Source organism: Schistocerca nitens, chromosome 9, assembly GCF_023898315.1.
Source record: "Schistocerca nitens isolate TAMUIC-IGC-003100 chromosome 9, iqSchNite1.1, whole genome shotgun sequence".
In the NCBI taxonomy this organism is placed as follows: domain Eukaryota; kingdom Metazoa; phylum Arthropoda; class Insecta; order Orthoptera; family Acrididae; genus Schistocerca; species Schistocerca nitens.
The window spans coordinates 177,575,803-177,590,564 of record NC_064622.1 but is presented as its reverse complement, the minus strand read 5'-3'; the positions used below and the strand labels follow the sequence as shown (position 1 = coordinate 177,590,564).

The window sequence follows — 14,762 nt, the reverse complement described above, 5'->3', positions numbered from 1 at the left end:
TTTGTATGTCGTAACAGTGCATTTTGTAAATGACATTTCCTGACAGAAAGGCTACCAAAAATGGGCGTGCCTTTGCCGCAAATATGCAGAGCTGTGGTACCGGTACCTACAAACAAAATACAAGCAGAACTCTAGCATATGACGAAAGTTGGTGCAGTGGTTAGGTTTTTCCCAACGTAGATTTTTTGTTACACATTTTAACATAAAGACATCTGATGAACTACCGCAGAGAATTTTGAAAAGCCGGATGCACAGCCGCAAGATACTCAAAATTAATGTCAAGTAGAGACTTACGATTTGCGGTTCCGTCTTATTATGCATACAAAACTCCTTAAGTCTGCAGTCTAATTAACACTGGTATCACAGAAGCGCTATAACACACAACAAATCAATGAGAAGTCCCTAAATCCAAACTGCACCAAACCACTGTCAGCCATGTTTCGCACTCTCTGAGACAACCACACATCGCGCTGCGTTGGGATCAATTTTCCCGGAACATCCAAAGAAAGTAATGCTTACAGCTCTCCAAGGATATCCGAGCACCAGTCAATGTTTTGCTACACCCTCGAATTATTTTTTACCGCTATATTTGAATATATAGAATTACAGTACATTGGAAGCTTTATATAAAAAACTGAAATAGTGATATAAAAAGCTTTTGTGTCGACGTGGTCTAAATAAAGCACTTCTGTACACTATTGTCACCTATCTTAACGGATGCAAATGCTTCAAACTTTGACCGCTAGATGTCACAACCAATCTGCAGGCGCCAACGACACTGCCGCGTTCTTGTCGGCCTCTCGTGGCAGGTCCTTGAACTACCATGCGTTGAAACTCGTTGGAGCCAGATTTAAATGGGGAGAAGTGATTAGCTGTATAACCAAGGTAAAAAATGAACTTATAGTGAGTATTATCTACTACGTGACCAATAATTGCGGTTTGTTTGAGTGTAATGAATGAAACTGGCATTGTACGAAGTAATAGCAAAAGAAAATATTTTTAGCGATAATTTAACTCTCGAAACGTAGCAGTACGGCGATTTTTGTGTTGTTTATACATTTTGTGAAGTCAATGTCGATGTAATAGAACCGTCATAAATCATTATCTTTCCTTGTGAATGAATGAAGATGATTTCGGTACTTTAACGACATCATTTAGTAAAATTTATGAAACAATTTTAGTGTAAGCGAAGTGTTAATACCTTCAACCAATAGAGGATGGAGTTAAACAACGACAAAGCGAAAAATTACACTTTTTCCTGAAACATTTCTGAAAGGAGATGGAAATTTTCTGCTATAATCATTAATATTTGCATGGTATCGTGTCATATGTCGCCGATAATAGCAGTCTACACCATCTCTTCTAATATAAAGTATGTAAAAGTGAATTTAGCTTCGAAAAATTTGCAAGGTTAATTACTACACAATTATTATCAGCAGACCACATTTTCAACGTTCTTTGTGCATTAAAGTCGTCTGAAGCCCACGGATTTTGTGATATAAACATCTTATGCAGGCTCATCGCTTTGTAGCCCGCGTTGTTTAACTCTCTTCTAATTGATATCGACCATAATTTTAACACTACGCTACCCTGTTTGGTACCAAGCATCATGAATGCAAAAAAGAGAAAAAAACGAAAACCAACTGTTTTCTGATCACTGAGCTTCCTAGTTCTGAAACGATAGGCGTTGGAAGACTTCGGACCGCTGGTGTTCTGTGTCTGACAACAGGCACTGCCATTGTAGATGTAACAGTAACTATTTGCAGCGTTGTAGTAGCCACTGCAAAAGCCAGTGGATTCGGGTTGGTCTGTAATACCTTGTTGCGAAATGCGTGATAAAGTAATACTGGATACATCGTGGACACCAGCAACTAATCCTCGGAGAGACTGTTAACAAAAGTGATGAAACAAGAAAAATAATTAACCATGGCGCTGAATGTTGCATTTCGAGAGGTGATCCGAAAATTGCAACGAATAAGCTGAGTTACTTGAACATGCCACTAAGCGTCTTTCAAGAAACATTTAATAGTTAGTTACGTGTATGTGTTTTCTACGTCCGTTATTGATGCTTTGAGAATAAAATGCACGTAGCTGTTGCACAAGTACTGCGTGAGGAAAGTGAAATGTGTTCCCTCCCACCTGTGTTTTGCTCCCCACGGCAATCAAGGCAACCAGAAACAAGCTCGGCAGTCTTCTGCTGTCCGTACATGGAGCGACTGAAGAGCAGGCGGTTTACATCGGCAACTGGTTGCCGAATTCCTGGTAACGCAGTTCCGCACACGGGGCCACTCAGAACCGAGAAACTGCAGTTGCCGTACGCGAGCCTGCGGAAGAGTACTGTTTGTCGCACTAGACTATCTTCCAGTTACAGTCGGCATGTCGAGCGAAGATTCAAGCCCAGAGGAAGATGTGGTTGTCTATTATTGTCACAAACGAATAAGAAAACGAAGAAAATTCTGAATTCATTCGTACATCCAAAGAAATGCAAACGGCAGGCTGTTCGTAGCAGCCAGAAGCTGTAACAGATCGATTCGAATTTCGTAGCTTTTTACAGAACGCTTAAATAGTTGATTTCTTCTGAATAACACATCGTTACTTCTGTTTTGAAAATCCAAATATCTTGAGAGGTACATACACGGAAATGAGGTGGTGATAGTTCGTGTTCGTTAAATCATATGTATGTGACCATCGTTGTATTTGCACATACCGGAGATTTGTGGCTTTTCACTATTGCGTTTCTACTTGACAGTGTAAGCTCACAGAACAACAAAGACCCACTACTCACACCAAAAAATATTGTCGCTACGACTTACAATTTTTGTACATTTGCTTTCATTGACACACAGTTAATTTCACGTTGAACGATAGGTATATAGTACACTACACATGTCATATGAAATTCTTTTCCTACTTCACACCCTGCTCTTCCATCAAATCTGTCCTGCAATAACCTGGAAGTTTGTAGTTGTTTATAATGGGATATTTTTCGATTTCCCGCACACAGCAAATTTTCACAACCCGCTCATTTATCTTCAGATCAAACAAATATAGAATTATGTTCGAGCAGAGGTGTACACATTCCGCTTTCAACGTGCCCGTGATTGCCTGTTAGCCGGGCAGGCAAGCCGCCGCACGTTATCAGCAGAACTCCCAAGCCAAGCTGCGCCCACCCCAAGCTGGCTAAAGGCATCTTGCTTGCCTGTGCCATGTAACGCAGCAGTTTATTGTGTTCGCTTTCAGTATAGTGTTACGAGTAGGGCTCGGACGTTTTTTACCCGAGTATCCAAAGACGATGCGCAATATACTGTGTATATTCATTCTGAGTCATTGTAGCCCAAAAAATTGTGGATTTCATTTATCCTTTTTTTCGTTTTCGGCATATTTCGGGCTTATTTCTTTACTTCGATTGAACGCTTTTCGCTGCAACTTCACCCTCTTTCGACTAATGCTAGCCATTATCAATTAGAACCATCGCAAGGTCACCATTAATACATGTTTCCTATAAGAAGCAGAACCATCTCTGAAAGCCGATATCCTTTGCATTTAAGAACCTGAAGATGTCTATTATAGTGGAACGCTAACTAAAGTATGGTTTTGAAAGTCTCTTTTCTATAACATTAGTGTGTTTCAGCCAAATATAAACCCAGTTACAACAATTTCAATTACATTTTCTGGGATAGTAGACACGTGTCTGAAAGAAGAAACTTTTCTTTCATACTAAGCTTTCTTCGCACTACGCTGCTTACCACCCAGAATGGGGTTTTTAATATCCACTGAGCTGTATATTTTTCCTATTTGTACATTATTGACCCCATATTTTTCAATCACTCCTTAACCAGTGCCTGGTATCTAGAGATTTTTGACACTTCCTATTCACAATTAACAGATGCAGAGAAGCTGTACGCAGTATTCCAGCAAGATGGAGCAACCGCTCACACATCCAACCAAAGTACGGCCACCGTCTCCAACGTGGTTCCTGAAGACAGACTTGTCAGAAGAGATCTCTGGCCCCCAAGGTCTCTGAACTTAACATGCTGTGCTTTTTACTTGTGGCAACAGCCTTGCCGCAGTGGATACACCGGCTCCCGTTAGATCACCGAAGTTAAGCGCTGTCGGGCGTGGTCGGCGTTTGGATGGGTGACCATCCAGGCCGCCATGCACTGTTGCCATTTCTCGGGGTGCACTCAGCCTCGCGATGCCGAGTAGTAGCGGCTTCGGTCAAGAATACCATCATAACGACCGGGAGAGCGGTGTGGTGACCCCACGACCCTCCTATCCGCATCCTCCACTTAGGATGACACGGCGGTCGGATGGTCCCGGTAGGCCACTCGTGGCCTTAAGACGGAGTGCTTTTTACTTGTGGAACTTACTTCGAAGCAAAGTGTATGCTGACAATCCTCGCTCAATAGACTATCTTAAACAGAACATTACTATAGAGATTAACAAAGTCAAACCTGCAGAGAGAACAGTTTGTTGCCATCTCACAAAGCCAGCGGTTCCTAGATGCCCATGTCCACCACTTCCAGCACGTTTTATTAACACGTAACTACATTTTTCTAGCGTTACCATTATCTATTCTTTTTCAGTTAGTTCATTATCACTTGTATCTCGGGCTTGAAGCGTACTGGTTTTATGTACTGCTTTTATATGGGACACACTGTATTTGTCGATCTTTTCCTGGCCGCTCTGGTCCTTTGTTCGGAATCGGTAGATGTTGGTAGGCTTCGGACCGCTAACGATCTGCGTCCGGCCACTGCCAACCTTACATACAGTGTTTGTACAAAATTATGGGAATACCAGAATCACAATCCCATGCCGAGTACTGTGTAGGAAAGCCGATGACATTCAAAACAGCTTCCAGTCACCTCCGAATGGATAAATGCAGGTACTGTATGGTTTTTAAGGGAATCTTATACCCTTCTTCGTGCAAAATAGTGGCAAATTCAGGTAACAGTGCTGGATGTAGATAACGAGCACGCACCCTTCTCTCCAAAGCAGGCCACAAAGACTAAATAATATTGAGATCTGGTGCTTGTGCTGGCCAGGAGAGATGCAACAATACATCCTCATGCTCACAAAAGCAGTCCTGGACGATGCAAACTGTGCCGTCTTGGAACAGAGCATTACCAATGGGAAACAAACGCTGTACCATGTGTAAGTAGGCTGTTTAGGTTTTTATGTTGGTAACGCCACGTAGCGCTCTATATGAAAATCACTGACTGTACAGTGTGAAGTCTGTGGCTGGTTTGCGTTGTTGGAATATTTGCTATTGTAGTGTTGGGCAGTTGGATGTGAACAGTGCGTAGCGTTGCGCAGTTGGAGGTGAGCCGCCGGCAGTGGTGGATGTGAGGAGAGAGATGGCGCAGTTTTGAGAGCGGATGATCTGGACGTGTGTCCACCAGAAAGAGTAAATTTGTAAGACTGGATGTCACGAATGACTTTTGAACACTATTAAGGTAAATACGTTGTTTGCTGTCTATCAAAATCTTTCATTTGCTAACTATACCTATCAGTAGTTAGTACCTTCAGTAGTTAGAACCTTTTATTTAGCAGGCAGTATTGGCGCTCGCTGTATTGCAGTAGTTCGAGTAACGAAGATTTTTGTGGGGTAAGTGATTCATGAAAGATTTAGGTTATTGTTAGTCAGGGCCATTCTTTTGTAGGGATTATTGAAAGATTGCGTTGCGCTAAAAATATTGTGTGTCAGTTTAGTGTTGATCAGAATAAGTCAAGAGAGAAATGTCTGAGTACGTTCAGTTCTGCTGAGTTGTTTCAAAATCAAATAACGTACGAGGTTTATCAGCACAGTAATTCATTAATTTTTCTAAGGGGACGTTTCACATGGAACAGACCTGTTTAGCCAAAACGATTACGTAATCCCTGGCAGTAATGCGACCTTGCAGAGTAAGCATGGGACTCATTGAATACCACGTTGTGGCTGCCCAAATCATCACCAAAGGCCCGCCATGTTTCACTATTGGGACCTAAACTCCTCCAACTGTTGGAAACAGTGTGAAACATGACTCATCCGGCGAAATGGTTTTCTTCCGTTGCTCCACAATCCAGGTTATAGCTTCCGCAGCATATTTTCTTGGTATGGGCATTTACATAACTGATGAGTGGGTCTGGAATTCAATCTCATTCCGCAATTCCCTGCTTATACAGCTCCCTTCGTCTTATTTTGGTGCCGAGAGGGAATGCGAATGCGACATTCACTTCTGCGGTGACTTTTTAAGCTGTCATCTGTTTATTTTTCTTCACAATGCTCTACAGTTACCGTCCGCGTTGTAACATAGAGCATGATGTTTTTCAGCTTTCCGTGTATACGGTAAAAATAGTCGATACGGTGCCTCTTGCAAACCAAACGCTTCGGCTACCTTGGTTACGGAAGCACCCACCATTCGAGTAGCAACAATTTCCCCACGTTCGAATTCATACAGCCCCCACATAATGCACTCACAACTACGGAGCACAATGTTCTGACCACGACTGACACCTGCAACGTATCGAGGACGTTGCACAGGCGCTGTTCGTGGCTAAATACAACAGCGCAACCTGCGGTCATGACTGGCGTCTGCATTTCTATTGGAGCATGCATTTATCGCGGTGTTTCTATATTTATGTCCAACTCCTGTGTCTAAAGATAACAATACTCTCAAGGCAAGCTTGCCTCAGCTAGAACAGTAACAAGAGTATGACTAATTACACAGACTTCCTCGAGACAAGGAAAACCACATATAGGATCATCATAAACACCAATAGAACGTAAAAAAAAAGGTCATCTACGACCAAGTGGAGAGGGATTTCCAGAGGAAGAACACCAGAGACTTTTATCGAACTATGAAATTGCAGCATGCTTTTTCCCTAGTCAACCCAGACACTTCTCCTCCAAAGACCACGTAGGAGCATGAAACTTAATAATCAGGATTACACGGCAGGGACAGTGGTCGTCACAAAAGCAGGCAGATCAAGGTCTTCTCGCCGTCTTGCGGTATTTCCATTTAGTGATAGTTTCAAATTTTAGTAAAAATCCCGAAAAATGTCACACACTTCAATTTTTAGTCTAAAGTATCGGCAATTCTTTCCGAAAGAAAATTATTGACAGTCGTCACGATGAAAAAGAGAACATTACAAGAAATTTTCAAGCAAACTTTTTTTTAAAATTTTAACTGTGGAACAGCCAAAAACACTAATATATTTGGACTGGAAAATGTATGAACATTCTCAAAGTTTATAGCTGCAGTCAATGTATATTTTATCGTGAACTCATAAATCTACTTCGAGGAAAAATAAATAAAATAGCATAAGAGGTGTGAAATAGTTTCACCTATGTAACGAGAAATGTCATCGCTGATGAATGTGCGTTCTGTTGGTCCTGTGGCATACGTTGAAGCCTGTCTTCTGGGCTTCGAGGCAATTCTTGGGTCATTTCAGCGATTAGCAGCGAAGATTGAGAATAGCAGCCTTGCTCCCGGAGATTCATCAAAGCTAACAATCGGCAGATTGTCCGAGAACAATTCGTGGCTTCCTGGTTCTGAGTCGAGTGAAAGGCTTGAGCTCCGAAGATTTTGTGATAAGTAAGTTTATAGCTTACTAGAGTTGCCCCATAGGGTTAAGAGTTGTAGGGTCCCCCTAAATGGGGTTGCGAGTGTACTATACATCAGAGGCTGTTTTTCATTTATTTTTTACCTTTTTAGGCGGCCCTCCATCCAATCCAGGTACTTGAGGAATGCCAGAAGTATCAGTGTAAGATCCAAAGAGCGCCCCCCCCCCCCTTGCAGATGGGAGTATTAAAATCCTATTGGTTAAATGTCGAAGCTTTCCAACTAAGTGCCATAGTTTGAAGGGCTCCTGATAAGCACTGAAGTTCACGTGGCACTAGGCACAGAAAAATTGAAGTTGCACTTGAGATTGTTTGGGCAAGACCCAGTATCAAGAGTGGGAATAAAGTTATAAGACGATTCTTCTGTCGACCAACAGACCTACGTCCTGATGTGACCGAAAACTTTAGAGAAAACCTCAATTCGCTTGCACATAAGTTCCCCAATCATAATGTAATCATTGGAAGACACTTTAATCATCCAACAATCAATTGAGATAATTGTACTCGTAGATATGTTAGTGGTGGGCATGAGAAGACATCCTGTGAAACATTACTAATTGCCTTCTCTGTAAACCGCCTAGAACAGATAGTTTTTAACGCAACTCATGATGAAAATAGATCTAATGACAACAAGCAGACCTGACCTCTTTGGGGATGTCCACACCGACACTGGTATCAGCGACCATAAGGAAATTGTAGCAATAATGTATACCAAATTACAAAAGGTAATTAAAACGAATAAAAATATTTATGTATTCAGCAAAGTAGACAAAGATGCAGTAGCGTCAAATCTCAGTTAGGAAATTGAAACTTTTATCTCAGGACAGGAGCATGTAAAAAACTATCGAACAAGTTTAAAAGCATAGTTGACAAGGCACTGGATAGATATGTACCCAGTAGAACATTTCATGATGAGAGAGATCATCCACCGTATACAGTTGCTGTAAGGAAGCTTCTAAAAAAATAGAGACTACTGCGTAATACATATAAAACAAAGCATAGGACTGTAGATAGAGAGATGCTGAATGAAACGAGCGTGGCAATCAGGAGAACAATACGTGAAGTCTTCACTGATTACCTTAGTAGATTATTGTGCCGCGCGGGATTAGTCGAGCGGTCTGAGGCGCTGCAGTCATGGACTGTGCGGCTGGTCCCGGCGGAGGTTCGAGTCCTCCCTCGGGCATGGGTGTATGTGTTTGTCCTTAGGATAATTTAGGTTAAGTAGTGTGTAAGCTTAGGGACTGATGACCTTAGCAGTTAAGTCCCATAAGATTTCACACACATTTGAACATTTACATTGTTGTGAAAGATCATTCACCAAACCCACAGAAACTCTGGTCGTATGTCAAGGCTGTTAGAGGAACCAAAGTTAGCGTCTACTCGCTGATGGACAAGACAGAACTGAAATTGAGAGCGGAAAAGCAAAAGCAGAGATGCTCAACTCTGTTTATAAACATTTATTCAGTAAGGAAAAGCCATGATTATTGCCCCAGTTTAATTCTCGTACCACTGAAAAGATGAATGAAATAGATATTAGTATCGATAGATATATAAGAGTCAATGACTCTTCCACGCCAACAAGCAAAAATTCCGTAAACACAGAACGCGTGAAACCGAACTCGCACTTTTTTCACATTACATCCTGAAAGCCACGGATCAAAGCAGTCAGGTAGGTGCAGTATTTCTCGATTTCCGAAAAGCATTTGGCGCAGCACCACACCACCGCTTATTAACAAAAGTACGATCGTATGGGATATCAGGCGAAATTTGTGACTGGATTTAGGTTTTCACGCGGCCCCTCCTGCCGGCGATTCGAGTCCTCCCTCGTGCATGGGTGTGTGTTGTCCTTAGAGTAAGTTAAAAAAAATGGTTCAAATGGCTCTGAGCACTATGGGACTTAACTTCTGAGGTCATCAGTCCCCTAGAACTTGTAACTACTTAAACCTAACTAACCTAAGGACATCACACACATCCATGCCCGAGGCAGGATTCGAACCTGCGACCGCATCGGTCGTGCGGCTCCAGACTGTAGCGCCTAGAACCGCTCGGCCACTCCGGCTTAGAGTAAGTTAGTTTAAGTAGTGTGTAAGTCAAGGGACCTTCACAATTCACACACATTTGAACATTTGAACACTTCTCTCTTCCTGTGTAGGAGAGGATACTAACCACCTCCTCTTCCTCAGCCATACCGTAGCATTGAAGATCGCCATCAACAACTGTGTGTGGTTTGAGGTTTCCGGGCGCTAAACGCCATCAACAAAATCAAGTTCTGGGTAACACACTTGTACGGAAGAGTAACTCCGTCAAATACATCAGGTAACGTAGGGATTAATTATTGTTTGGTGATCAGCTCTCGGTACAGTGAACAAAGTAAAATATATTATTTTTAAAAATGTGACAAAGTCATTATAGAGGAATGAAATCATTTTCAAGAGAATTATTAAAATAACTTAAAACAGCTGGTAGTTCGCACATAAAAAAAGAGTCTGGCGATCTATCGTCACAAGCCTTTAAAAATCTATCACGGAAGAGAAAGATGAGAATTCTCAATACCTGTTATACACTCGAATAATCGGCGGGCACCGAAAATCTGCTATGGAGGACTTTACAGCACCATGCAGAAACAATTTAAATATTTACATAACAATGAAAGAGCATAAATTTATAAAGATTGACTCGCAATAATTACTTCGCAACGAAAAAGTAAAAAATTACAACAACTGACACACGATTTCGGGGTTCATTGTCCTGTATATCAAGAAACACTTTGGCTAAATATGCAGGCATGGAGAGCGTGATGAAATTGGTGGTACGAATAGAAAATTTTCTGAAGTCATACGCATTATTACACAGTCAAATGAAACAGTTTTTGATGGAACTGAACGAAGAGTATGGAGACTATGTACACTCCTGGAAATTGAAATAAGAACACCGTGAATTCATTGTCCCAGGAAGGGGAAACTTTATTGACACATTCCTGGGGTCAGATACATCACATGATCACACTGACAGAACCACAGGCACATAGACACAGGCAACAGAGCATGCACAATGTCGGCACTAGTACAGTGTATATCCACCTTTCGCAGCAATGCAGGCTGCTATTCTCCCATGGAGACGATCGTAGAGATGCTCGATGTAGTCCTGTGGAACGGCTTGCCATGCCATTTCCACCTGGCGCCTCAGTTGGACCAGCGTTCGTGCTGGACGTGCAGACCGCGTGAGACGACGCTTCATCCAGTCCCACACATGCTCAATGGGGGACAGATCCGGAGATCTTGCTGGCCAGGGTAGTTGACTTACACCTTCTAGAGCACGTTGGGTGGCACGGGATACATGCGGACGTGCATTGTCCTGTTGGAACAGCAAGTTCCCTTGCCGGTCTAGGAATGGTAGAACGATGGGTTCGATGACGGTTTGGATGTACCGTGCACTATTCAGTGTCCCCTCGACGATCACCAGTGGTGTACGGCCAGTGTAGGAGATCGCTCCCCACACCATGATGCCGGGTGTTGGCCCTGTGTGCCTCGGTCGTATGCAGTCCTGATTGTGGCGCTCACCTGCACGGCGCCAAACACGCATACGACCATCATTGGCACCAAGGCAGAAGCGACTCTCATCGCTGAAGACGACACGTCTCCATTCGTCCCTCCATTCACGCCTGTCGCGACACCACTGGAGGCGGGCTGCACGATGTTGGGGCGTGAGCGGAAGACGGCCTAACGGTGTGCGGGACCGTAGCCCAGCTTCATGGAGACGGTTGCGAATGGTCCTCGCCGATACCCCAGGAGCAACAGTGTCCCTAATTTGCTGGGAAGTGGCGGTGCGGTCCCCTACGGCACTGCGTAGGATCCTACGGTCTTGGCGTGCATCCGTGCGTCGCTGCGGTCCGGTCCCAGGTCGACGGGCACGTGCACCTTCCGCCGACCACTGGCGACAACATCGATGTACTGTGGAGACCTCACGCCCCACGTGTTGAGCAATTCGGCGGTACGTCCACCCGGCCTCCCGCATGCCCACTATACGCCCTCGCTCAAAGTCCGTCAACTGCACATACGGTTCACGTCCACGCTGTCGCGGCATGCTACCAGTGTTAAAGACTGCGATGGAGCTCCGTATGCCACGGCAAACTGGCTGACACTGACGGCGGCGGTGCACAAATGCTGCGCAGCTAGCGCCGTTCGACGGCCAACACCGCGGTTCCTGGTGTGTCCGCTGTGCCGTGCGTGTGATCATTGCTTGTACAGCCCTCTCGCAGTGTCCGGAGCAAGTATGGTGGGTCTGACACACCGGTGTCAATGTGTTCTTTTTTCCATTTCCAGGAGTGTATATTACTGCAAAGTATGCTGGTTAAGTCAAGGGGCATGCCTGGGACGAATTTTTGTGATTTAAAACGTGGTATTGTTGAATTTATGAAGGAAAAAGAAGCCAGGAGCAGAACTGCAGAACTCGCATTTAAGATGCCTACAATAAGGCTTGGTTCGAGCAACGTCAAGAAAAACTTATTTTTGGTCTGATGGGGATGCATTTAAAAAGAAAATTGCGTCATGGAAGGGACAAATCCTGACAAAAAACACAGTCCATTTCCCTGAGCTCATGGGCGTTAAAGAAAACATGAATTTTGAAGAATTCGTTGTGGCGTGGAAAGAATTAGATATATAGTTTCCTAAACGTTTTGAGGACACTGGCGATCTAACATCTGTTTCTGAGCCGTTTTCTATATCTTTTGTTGCTTCAGTTGGAGCTAAGAGATCTACAATCCCGTTTAAAAGACAAATTCTATTACGTTAGAACCGTGCAGGAGTCCTGTGTTGTATTCCTTAGGAAGAGATTTCACGACTCCGTGATGAGGTTGCGAACTTGACGCAATATTTAGATTAAGATATGTGCGTGAAAGGATTTTTCCGATTATGAAACCCAATAAGCCACTAATACATGGCAGCCTGTGTGACGAAAATACGCGAAATTGTGTGCATTTGTTCATATGCCGACAGTTTGTATGAGATGAAAATTTTATTATGTCTTCATCGCGCCAAAAATGACTAAAAATTTCGAAAATTTGTTTTGTTTGTGATCTACATTGTTGAGAAATATAAAATATGAAGCCAAGTCTCATGCAAGCTATTCCATCTTACTTGCACAACTACACTACTGGTCATTAAAATTGCTACACCAATTTGAAATGCAGATGATAAACGGATATTCATTGGACAAGTATATTATACTAGAACTGACATGTGATTACATTTACACGCAATTTGGGTGCATAGATCCTGAGAAATCAGTACCCAGAACCACCACCTCTGACCGTAATAACGGCCTTGATACGCCTGGGCATTGAGTCAAACAGAGCTTGGATGGCGTGTACAGGTACAGCTGCCCATACAGCTTCAACACGATACCACAGTTCATCAAGAGTAGTGACTAGCGAATTGTCACGAGCCAGTTGCTCGGCCACCATTGACCAGACGTTTTCAGTTGGTGAGAGATATGGAGAATGTGTTGGCCAGGGCAGCAGTCGAACATTTTCTGTATTCAGAAAGGCCCGTACAGGACCCGCAACATGCGGTCGTGCATTATCCTGCTGAAATGTAGGGTTTCGCAGAGATCGAATGAAGGGTAGAGCCACGGGTCGTAACACATCTGAAATGTAACGTCCACTGTTCAAAGTGCCGTCAATGCGAACAAGAGGTGACCGAAACGTAAGTAACCAATGGCACCCCATCCCATCACGCCGGGTGACACGCAAGTATGGCGATGACGAATACACGCTTCCAATGTGCGTTCACTGCGATGTCGCCAGACACGGATGCGACCATCATGACGCTGTAAACAGAATCTGGATTCATCCGAAAATATGACGTTTTGCCATTCGTGTACCCAGGTTCGTCGTTGAGTACACCATCGCAGGCGCTCCTGTCTGTGATGCAGCGTCAAGGGTAACCGCAGCCATGGTCACCGAGCTGATAGTCCATGTTGCTGCAAACGTCGTCGAACTGTTGGTGCAGATGATTGTTGTCTTGCAAACGTGCCCATCTGTTGACTCAGGGATCGAGACGTGGCTGCGCGATCCGTTACAGCCATGCTGATAAGATGCCTGTCATCTCGACTGCTAGTGATACGAGGCCGTTGGGATCCAGCACGACGTTCCGTATTACCCTCCTGAACCCACCGATTCCATATTCTGCTAACAGTCATTGGATCTCGACCAACGCGGGCAGCGATGTCGCGATACGATAAACCGCAATCGCGGTAGGCTACTATCCGACCTTTATCAAAGTCGGAAACGTGATGGTACTCATTTCTCCTCCTTACACGAGGCATCACAACAACGTTTCACCAGGCAACGCCGGTCAACTGCTGTTTGTATATAAGAAATCAGTTGGAAACTTTCCTCATGTCAGCACGTTGTAGGTGTCGCCACTGGCGCTAACCTTGTGTGAATGCTGTGAAAAGCTAATCATTTGCATATCACATCATCTTCTTCCTGTCGGTTAAATTTCGCGTCTGTGGCATGTCATCTTCGTGGTGTAGCAATTTTAATGGCAGTAGCGTACATTGCCACCTAAATGCTATGTGTTCGCAATTTACCCCCTCCTCCCAATCACCCAGCTTAATCAGCGTGGCGTAGCGGTGAGGTACATGAGCAGCTAGACTCCATGATTCTGCAGGCCTGCAAGAGCACTGCACGCATGCACAATTCTTGGCGTACCTGCCCCACACGATGGATAACAGGCCATGATGCTCTACTGTTGATCCTCACCTCCTATTTCTTTGTGTCGCTCATCTCAAGTCAAATGTGGCTTCCTTGGTATCATTTTTAACTTTTATTTTCAACTGACGCCTGATTGCATGCGGAACTTGTTATTGGATACTAGTGTACTTCTTCCTCTCGATTTCAGTGATTGATATTCTTTTTCCAGTTTGTATGTAAATCTTAAATGCAGAAAGCGTTTCAATTGATGAGTCAAACCAAGTCTTATCCCATGGTTATTACTGGAGTATGGTCCTTATTGTTCACCTATAACCACTAGAAGCTTTCATTAAGTGATGCTCAAACTGAATGTTTGACTCATGCCCATAAGTAGGATTGAGTCAGATGCTTCTAAAGCCATCCGGTACAGCATTGCCTTCTTTGGATTCCATTCGTTAGTTGAAG

The 14,762-nt window shown here is 43.7% G+C and overlaps 1 protein-coding gene across 3 annotated transcripts in view; it reads right to left on the bottom strand.

The window, feature by feature from the left end:
* Nucleotides 1-465, bottom strand: part of LOC126202966 (putative fatty acyl-CoA reductase CG5065) — a 534,251-nt gene extending 533,786 nt beyond the window's left edge. For 2 of the 3 annotated variants that reach the window (XM_049937103.1, XM_049937107.1), the window contains exon 1: nt 295-464. The gene's annotated coding sequence lies outside the window, so the exon portion shown is untranslated. Of the gene's footprint in view, nt 1-294 lie in introns of all 3 variants that reach the window. The other variant, XM_049937106.1, reaches the window with a different exon arrangement.
* Between the last annotated feature and the right edge of the window lie 14,297 nt (nt 466-14,762).